This window comes from Callospermophilus lateralis, chromosome 8, assembly GCF_048772815.1.
Source record: "Callospermophilus lateralis isolate mCalLat2 chromosome 8, mCalLat2.hap1, whole genome shotgun sequence".
Taxonomy (NCBI): domain Eukaryota; kingdom Metazoa; phylum Chordata; class Mammalia; order Rodentia; family Sciuridae; genus Callospermophilus; species Callospermophilus lateralis.
In genome coordinates this window covers 131,666,383-131,676,253 of record NC_135312.1, presented here as the reverse complement: position 1 = coordinate 131,676,253, position 9,871 = coordinate 131,666,383, and the positions used below count along the sequence as shown (strand labels likewise).

General features: G+C 39.3%; 1 pseudogene; it reads left to right on the top strand.

Annotated features, from left to right (window-relative positions):
* Window positions 1-1,500: 1,500 nt before the first annotated feature.
* On the top strand, window positions 1,501-2,538 carry LOC143405798 (ADP/ATP translocase 2 pseudogene; annotated as a pseudogene).
* The last annotated feature ends 7,333 nt before the right edge of the window (window positions 2,539-9,871 follow it).

Genomic DNA, 9,871 nt, shown 5'->3' with positions numbered 1-9,871 from the left:
GGGGACTTTCATACCTGTGTCCGAATCAAGCTTAATGCAGTTCCATGGGGACATGGAGTTTCGTCAAAGTTGCAGTACTTGGAACAGTTTCCCACGCTGATTGAACATTTTTTATGTGAATGTGTCTGTCTTTTCTTTTTTTTTTTTTTTAATTCTCTGCAAAGATACTTTCTTTTGCATTGTCTTATGCTTGAGTGTTTAGAAAAATACTAACCTAAACTAAAACTAAGTACTAAACTAAAAATCTAACTCTAAATTCAACTCTCTTAAATTGACCAGAAATAAATTTTCCTGAGAATATTTAAGATTATCGATATATAGACTAGCAATGAATCTGTAACAATATTTCTGTTTGTAAAAACATAGGTCCTGTAATTTCACAAATTCCATTGTAGTTCTGAGGAGACAATTATCTTTTTCTAATATCCTTTTTAACTTCTCTAAACTCAAAGTGCATGCATAATCCATCCATGCCTTGAGTTTACAGATAGAATACTTGCTACAGCATTTTTTTTTCATAGATTTCAACCCTTGCAATTAAAAAGAAAACCCACCTAGGAAGAAACCTAAATCATTTGATTTATTTAACTCTGAATTTCTGTTCTTTAGAATTGTAAATCAGACACTTATTGTCACTTTAATGTAGAAAGTGTTCTTTTGTGTTCATAATATAGATCAAGATGTGATTTAAGTCAAATCTTGTCAAGGTAACTCCTTTCTAAATTATGAGAAGAGAGTTGGCTGGAGTCCAAAATTAACGAGAGTCATATTTTATAATAAAAAGCAATATGTTAGTAATAGAAATGTTGCTACTTCTCACAGTCACCACTAGAACAAATTTTTGTCAGTTTTCACGGCTAATGTAGTTTTTTGTCAAGTCATAAGCACGTTAAAAAAGTCTCAACTTAATATCGTGGAAGACAGAAATTCTAATTTTCCAAAGGAAGCAGAGAAAATAGAGATCTTAGCCTGGAGGAATAGATATAAGACGCCTGACTATCAAAGGAATCCCATTTTGAAAAGAAAGACCATCAGAAAGTAGAGTAGTGTGAATATGAAATTGAAGGAACCTTCAAATTGAACATAAAGGGGTGTCATAATGTCCATCCTTTTCTTCTTTCCCACATTTTATAAAGGGATCTTTCAACTGATCAAATGTAAAAAGATGACAAGAGGTAATTTATATTGTTCACATCTACTATTTAATGACTCGGCTGAGAAATGAAAGCTAATTTCTCCTGTGTTTGCATACACTGCAGACTTGTCTCATGTTGCATGTAGCGCTTGGAAGGCTATTTGTCTATCATTATGTGAAGTTAGATATTGATGTGCAACTATAGCAAAAGTTTCAGGAAGTCTAGTTGCTTACGCTTTTAAATTTGTGGCTTTCAGTGTGTGAAACTTATACATATTAAAAAATACTGTTATGAGAGGCTGGGAGTCAAGGCTGGTTCCTAGCCCAGTCCTGTCTTCCAGTTGCCTGCCTTGTCTCCTTCCAACATGACAGATGGTGCTGCGTCCTTCACCAAGGACTTCCCAGCTAATGGAGTGGCTGCAGCCATCTCCAAGACCATGGTAGCACCCATTGAGCATGGTCAATCTGCAACTTTAGGTGCAGCCCAGCAAGTAAGTCATGCAGACAGGCAACATAGGGCCATTATAGGTTGCCTGTCCCCAAGGAGCAGGGAGTCTGTCCTTCTGGCATGGTAATCTGGCCAATGTCATCAGATACTTCCCCACCCAGGCTCTTAACTTCATTTTCAAAGATGAAAACTAGCAGCTCTTCCTAGGTGGTATGGGCAAGAGGTGCTACCTTGCAGGGAACCTCCCATCATGTGGTGCCTCTGGGGACACATCCTTGTGTTCTATGTATCCTCTTGATTTTTCCAAACCTGTGTAGCAGCTCCTGTGGGGGAAATCAGAGCTGAAAGGGATTTCAATAGGCCTCAGTGACTGCCTGGTGGAGATTGACAGATCTCTGAGATGAAGGGCCTGTAGCAAGGCTTTCCTGTGTCTGTGCAGGGCATTATCACCTGCCAAGCTATCTGCTTTGGTGTCCATGACACCATAGATCCCAGGGTGCTCACATCTTCTTCAGCTGGGGGATCACACAGCTGCGTTGGCTTCCTTTCCATTTGATACCATTCACCTTTGCATGATGTAGTCAGAGCGCAAAGGAACTGACCCCAGGTGCACAGACCCTTGAGTGTGGAGAAAGATTGCTCCCGGTGAAGGAAGCAAAGCTTTTCTCCAAGGTGCACGGTCCAGAGTTCTCAGAGGCATGAGTGGTGCTTTTGTGCTTTTCTCGTATATGAAATCAACAAGTTTACACAAGTTATTTCCAAAGCCTTTGTCCCTGCGGGCAGCCATGATGTATTATATGGAATATCTTCAGTATTCTGGACAGAATCCTGGCTGGCTGTTCACTGGTTGAAAAGGGGGAGGAGTATTCATCCGGCCAATTCTTTTAAAGATATTTCCATGATAATGAAGATACTGATGGCACTCAAATACATTCTTTATTTCAGTAACTACTGATAAATAACAAATTCAAAGAAATAAAAGTATCTGAACACACACACACACACACAAATACTATTGTGAACGATGAAAGGTCAAGTAGGGGAATCCGCTTTAAAAATTAGGGATCACACTAAAAACCATCTTCCTAGAAAAGTAAGTCAGTATTATTTGTGAATTTTATGAGAAAGAAAGGCTAATTCAACTTAGAACTTTAACTTACAGAAACTCAGTTGATTTTCAAATTTAAAGTAATATGTGAGCTATCATTTGCCTAAAATAAGTTTTCAAAGAGATTCGATATTTCAAAGCCATTCATGCAGCTTTTAATATCTTGTTTAAATTATGCAAATCCACCAAGCTCCCATTGTTGTGCTTGCCTTCATGGTGTCCTCCTTAGGAGGCTGCCAGCCGGGAGACGAACAGTATCTTTGATGTGTGTCTTTCTTCTAGAATCATCAGTAGCGAGTAGCTGTGACCTTTCCCCTTACTCTCAAGTGCTCTGGAATATATTTATTATGCTGCCGATGTCTTTCCTTTTATTTTCTCCTTGAATTGTGTGATTATACTGCTCCTTATTTACACGACCTAATTTCAATCACTTATTAAGCTTCCTATTTCAACATGATAAAATCTACCACTTTCTTACCTTATCTCCTTTTCTTTTTTACAAATTGGTTTGTAAGGTAACTGGAAAATTTTTATATCTAGGTTCATGTTGAAAACACTGAGGATCACATAATTTAGGTGAAAATTATTAACAAGATATAAATTCGGGCTCTTTAGTGAGCTTCTCTCTGCTCACAAAATAACGTCCCCATTATGTTGAAGACAAAGTGACCTATGTCTTAGGATCATAAGCTCAGCATCTAAAAGATCTCTAATTACTAGGAAGAGCAGTGAAGACCAGTGTTATAGGCAGAAAGTTAATTGCTATGAGAATGTGTACATGTCTGATGAAAAGGGAAATATCACATCAGACACTACTAAAATACAGATGATAATCAGAAACTATTTTGAAAATTTAGACTCTAATAAAATAGAAAATCTTGAAGACATAGACAAAATTTCTAGAGACATATGACCTACCCAAATTGAATTAGGAGGACATAGAAAATTTAAACAGATCAATTTCACGCAATGATATTGAAGATCCCATCAAAATAAGTGATCCAGAATAGTCAAAGCAATCCTTAGTGAGAAAAGTAAAACAGGAGGCATCACAATACCAGACCTTAAATTATACTACAGAGCCATAGTAACAAAAACAGCATGGTGCTGGCACCAAATCAGGCATGAAGACCAATAGTACAGAAGAGAGGACACAGAGACAAGCCCATATAAATACAGCTCTCTCATACTAGACAAAGGTACCATAAATGTGCAATGGAGAAAATATAACCTCTTCAACAAATGGTGCTGGGAAAACTGGAAATCCATCTATAACAAAATGAAATTAGAGCCCTATCTCTCACTCTGCACACAACTCAAATCAAAGTGAGCAAGGGCTTAGGCATTAGAATTTCACCAACTAGAAGAAAAAGGAGACCCAACTCTCCATGATGTCAGTTTAGGAACTGAATTCCTCAACAAGACTCCTAAAGCACAAGAAATAAAAGCAAGAATCAATAAGTGGGATGGTATCAACTAAAAGCTACTTTATAGCAAAGGAAACAATCAAGAACATGAAGAGAGAGTCTAAAAAAATGGTTGAAAATCTTTGCCACCTGCACCTCATATAGAGCATTAATCTCCAGGATATATAAATAACTCAAAAAACTTAACACCAAAACCTCCCAAATAATCCAATCAACAAATGGGCAGAGGAAATGAACAGACATTTCGTAGAAGAAATAAGGTCTGTCAACAAATATGTGAAAATATGTTCAGCGGCGTTTCTAGCAATCGAAGATGTGCAAATTAAAAGTACACTGAGATTTCACCTCATTCCAATCAGAATGGCAATTATCAAGAAAACAAGTGACAATAAGTGTTGGCAAGGATGTGGGGAAAAAGATACACTCAAACATTGCTGGTGGGACTGCAAACTGGTGCAATCACTCTGGAGAGCAATATGGAGATTCCTCAGAATACTGGGAATGGAAGCACCATTTGAACCAGTTATCCCACTCCTTGGCATATACCCAAAGGGCTTAAAATCAGCATACTATAGTGACATGACCACATCAATGTTTATAGCAGCTCAATTCTCAATAGCTCAGCTATGGAACCAAACACATGAATAGATAAAGAAAATGTGGTACACATACAAATAGAATGTTGCTGAGCCATAAAAAAAAGATGAAATGATGGTGTTTGCTGGTAAATGGATGGGACTGCAGATTATCATGCTAAGTGAATAAAGCCAATCCAAAAAAAGCAAAGACTAAATGTTTTCTCTGATATGCAGATGCTAACTCACGAATAGGGGAGGGGGAAATAGAAGTTCATTTGATTAGACAAAGGAGATATGGAAATGGAGGGAGGATGGGAATATGAAAGACAGTAGAATAAATAAAGCATAACTCTCTCATCTTCTTGTATGAATCCACGACCAGTGTAACTCCTTATCACATACAACCACAAAAACGGGAAGTTATACTCCATGTGTGTATGATATGTCAAAATACATTCTACTGTCGTGTATAACTAAAATGAACAAATAAAAATAAGAGAAAATGTACCCATGTGGATTGTTACTTTCCTGCCTTAAGAACCATGGTGCTCAATCAAGCATTTCAATAAAACCTGGAAAATGGCTTTAAATTTTCCTCTTACCTTTGCTTCAGCACCTCTGAATAATCACATGCAAAATAGAAATTGATTTTATTCAAAGGCTCTTTAGCTTATAACCTATAAGACATACTCACATCATTAGCAAAATAGTCTGGTACACATTCTATCTTCCTGAAATTCCTACAGTATTCAGTGTTTTATCTAGGGCATTTCTATCAGAAGTAATTTGTTATAGTTGTATAATATATTAATTTTTTATATATACTTACTGCTTTCATATTAATCTATTTATTATGTAATTTAAAGTCATTTAATTATTATATCTTATAACTCCATAGGCTCTTTAGGATCAACTGAGTTTGTTCTTGAGATCAATACTTGTTAAATATCATTAATTTTCCAGGAAAGGAAGTTACTTTTTTTGATTCGAGGTATATCCTAAAAATGGGTGAATCTAGATGGGTGCAGTGGCACACGCCTTTAATCCCAGTGGCTCCGGAGGCGGAGGAAGGAGGATCATGAGTTCAAAGCCATCTTCAGCAATGTAGTGAGGCGCTAAGCAACTCAGTGAGACCCTGTCTCTAATAAAATACAAAATAGGGCTGGGGATGTGGCTCAGTGATCGAGTGCCCCTCAGTTCAATCCTTAGTACCCCTACCAGAAAAAGAAGAAAAAAGGGTGAGTCCCTTCATTCAGACAGTAAAGTGAAAGAATATCGTTCACCTCCTTCCATGTCCTATTTCAACCTGTTTTAACATGTATTTGTTGCCCATTAATATTCTTTCTATGTAGTCTCATCCATTTCATAAATTCAGTGACCAGATGACCACATCTAGCCCGAGGACTCTTGATTTTCTGTCTCCAATCTGGAACTTGTCCTGAGCTGGAAGTCACATGCCCCAGGCCTGATCAGAACGCGCTACTTCATGTCTCAGAGGCAACTTAAATGCCTGGTCTCCTGCTCTTCCCTGCACTCCCCAAGTAGACCCTTCTCTGGTGATTTCAGTTTCATTAAATTCTAATAATATGCCCCATGTGGCCACCCGCTGCAGCTTGAAATCATTCTCTACAACTTTCTCTTCTTTGCTCTTTCTCCACCAAACTTTATCCTTTTTACTGATAACTGTCTTACGATTTATTCACCAGACCTATTGGTCCAGCCCCGTCCACTCTGCTGGCTTCCTTTACTCGCTCACCACTGCTCTCACCCGGCAGCGGCTGCCCTTCCTTGTCTGCACCTGGGCTGGAGTCCCTTGTCCATCCTTTTTGGCTCAGATTCAACCCTTCTCTAATCCACACGTTGCTCTGGTTTATAGAGTATTCATCCATGAATACAAACCTGATCAGATCGCTACCTTACCCAAAACCCTTCACAGTTTTCTGTTGCCATATTTTAAAAGATCCTAGGGCTTACTGTGGACAGCTGGTAAAGCTTGGTCTCTGCTCACCTCTTGAAGTCCGTCTCTCTATGCCATGGCTGCTTGTACTTTGGACAAATAGGACTTATTTCAACTCATGGTGCATAGATACTTACTGTTTTCATATCTAGACATTGAAGTAGGGAATTAGTTCTTCCTGGATCTCCTCAGATCCTGTGATTTTATTCAAAGGCTCTTTAGCTTATAACCTTATTTTGTGTTTTACATGTTAACTAAGCTCGCTCTTCCTCTCAGTAAATGATCTCTAGGCATTCCTTCCATGACATTCATCAAAATTGTAATTATATGTTTATGGTCTATCTTTCTCCCTAGAATTTCAATTCCATTAGGGCATAGATCAAACTTTCTGTGGAAGTCTTGGTCTCTGTCAGAGAGCCCAGAACAAGAAAAGCATGCAAAGAGCTTATGAGTGTTACCTAAATGCTATTGATTCCTGAAAACTTGTCCACTCTACTACTTATCTCTTGGAATGTCATGCCATCTACGCTGTGAACAAATGTGCATTAACATTTTATATCCAAGCACTTTACCTGTGGGTACTAGTATAGGTGTTTTGAACCTGGTATTTAATCAGCTGTAGATTGTGATTTTTAGGAACTGAGACCCTTCTCAAGTATGAAATTTTTATTTCCTTGGTAGTTTACTTTAAGACTTTAAAAATCATTTGCTGAATAATATTAAAATTCATAAAAGTAAATCAAACAGGGTGATCAAACAAATCTAAAACCTAAAGATTTCCTTATAAATCTCATAGATTGAAACTAAATCATTCTATCTCAAACTTGTTACACTTATTTTTTATAACAGCATATCTATGAAAGACGTATCCAGAATAAGACATAATAATTACATGTGAAAGTTTTAATTGTACTTATGAGGATGTTAATCTGGTGTGAATTAAACAAGAAGGTTCATTTTCTGATTATGGGACTAAGATTTGACATTTTCTATGTTCTCATCAAATTTACCCTGGGTTCTTATTTCCATTCTTTCAGCGAAATACAATCTACTGCTAATTATAAATCACCTGGAGATCTTTGGTGGCCCCATAATACGGAGACAGGAGAATGCCACTGAAGTTTTTCTCAAAAACATGTGTGTGACATTGCTGTGCTTCCTGCTATCACCAGCTTGGAGAGCACAGGAAATGGATCTAAGCAGCTGATAACACCCTGGACTCTCATAAAGCCAGAGGCCTCAAGAGAGGGAGGGTCCTCGCCCAGGGGAGTTTAAACAGTGCCTTTTGAAAATAATAGCAGTATCTGAGGAGTTCTCAACTTCAAGATGCTCCTTATGAAGAAAGCAGAACAGTTGACACCCACCCTTGGTGAGAATGCAAATGAAACAGCATGTGGGTTCATTTAAAACAAAACAGAACTACTACTTGGTCATGCAATCCCACTGTGGGTCTGCTGCAGTTTGGACCTGGAGTAGACCGGACAGGCCCATGTGCTGGAAGCTTGGTCCCTACTTGAGGCACTATTGGGAGCTGGTAGGACCTGCAGGAATTGGGGTATAGGGGAAGGAAGCCGGATTCTGGGAGGTCCCAGTCCCTCTCCGTTTCTCCCTTTGGCTTCCTGGCTGCCTTGGGGTCGGCAGCTTCCTTCCTGGAGCGCTCTTGCCATGATGTCTGCATTGCGAGAGGCCCCAGGAAATGAAACCAAGTGACCATGGACAGAAGCCTCTGAAACACTGAGCCAAAATAAGTTTTTCCTTGTTTTAAGTTGCTTCTCCCAGACATTTGTTACAGTGGTGTAAATCTGAACAACACAGGGGGACATATCCAGAGGAAGTGAAATCAGTGTGCCTGTTCTCGACAGTGTACCTGTTCACCGCAGCATCATTTACAGCAGCCGACACATGATGATGACGGAAGCATCCTTGAAGAGGTGGAAGACTAAAGAAAAGGTGGCGTGGATATACCCAACGAGATGATCAGCCACAAAAAAAAAAAAAAATGAAACTCTGCCGTTTTTGACACCATGAATGAAGCTGGAAGACTCTGTCTTAAGTGAATAAGCCAGACACCTAGGAAGATAAATACCACAGAGTTTCATCATTAGGACCAAAATACACATCAAGAACCGTTTAGAGGAGGAAAGTTTATTTCAGCTTGTGATTTCAGAGATCTAGTTCATGGTCAGCTGATTCCAGTGCTTTTGGTCTGAGGTGACCCAGAACGTCATGGCAGAAGGGATGGCAGAGGACAGCACCTCACCTCGTAGCAGCCAGGGAGCAGGGAGAGAGAGAAGGGGGTGGGAATAGAATAACCCTTGCAGGGCACACCCCTAGTAACGTACTCCTCCAGCTAGGTCCACCTGCAGTAGTCCGTTCAGTTATCAATGGATGAATCCAACAAATGGGTTACTTCACTGATTAGTCAGAGCCCTAATCATTGCCTAAAAACCCCACCTATGACTTTTGCTTTTTTTGAGGGGGGGGCACATTCGATATCCAAACTATAAAACCATACCTAGATGAAGAAAGAAAGAAAGAGAGAGAGAGAGAGAGAGAGAGAGAGAGAGAAGGAGGGAGGCAGGAAAAGTTGAATTATGAAGTGAAAAGAAGAAAGGAAGAAAGTGGTTATCAGGGACCAGGGGGTGTGGGAAGTAGTCAGGGACATGTTGCTTAAAGGATGCAAAGTTCCAGTGGGACAGGAGGAATGACTTCAACAAGCAGACTGTGCAAGATGGTAACTACAGATGGCAACAATGTTACTATATTCTTGAACATTATGAAAAGAGGGTATTTTAGTGTTCTCAATGCGAAAGGATGAAAAGTGTGAGGCCATGCGTGTTTTCATTAGCTCAATTTTGCCATTCCACTTGCATGCATATGAAAGCTGCACATTGTACACAGTAAATGCACAGATTTTGTCAACTTAAAAAATACATTGCAAAATAAAAGTGGAAACATACTGACATGGCAAAACCTTCTAGCTTTTCCCCTGTGTCCATGCCACATTACTCCCGTCTACACTTGACAGAGTAGACTCCACAGGTCCCTGGGAATTCACTGGGAGCCTGCATTTCCCAGCTTCCCTTGTTGGTTTGCATATGACCAAGTCCTCACTGGTGGGAAATGAGCGTCTACCAGGCAGATAAGCCTCATGCCAGTAACCTCAGAGAATGCCACTTCCTCTCCATTACTTACCTTGAGGTTGATGGAATGAACCA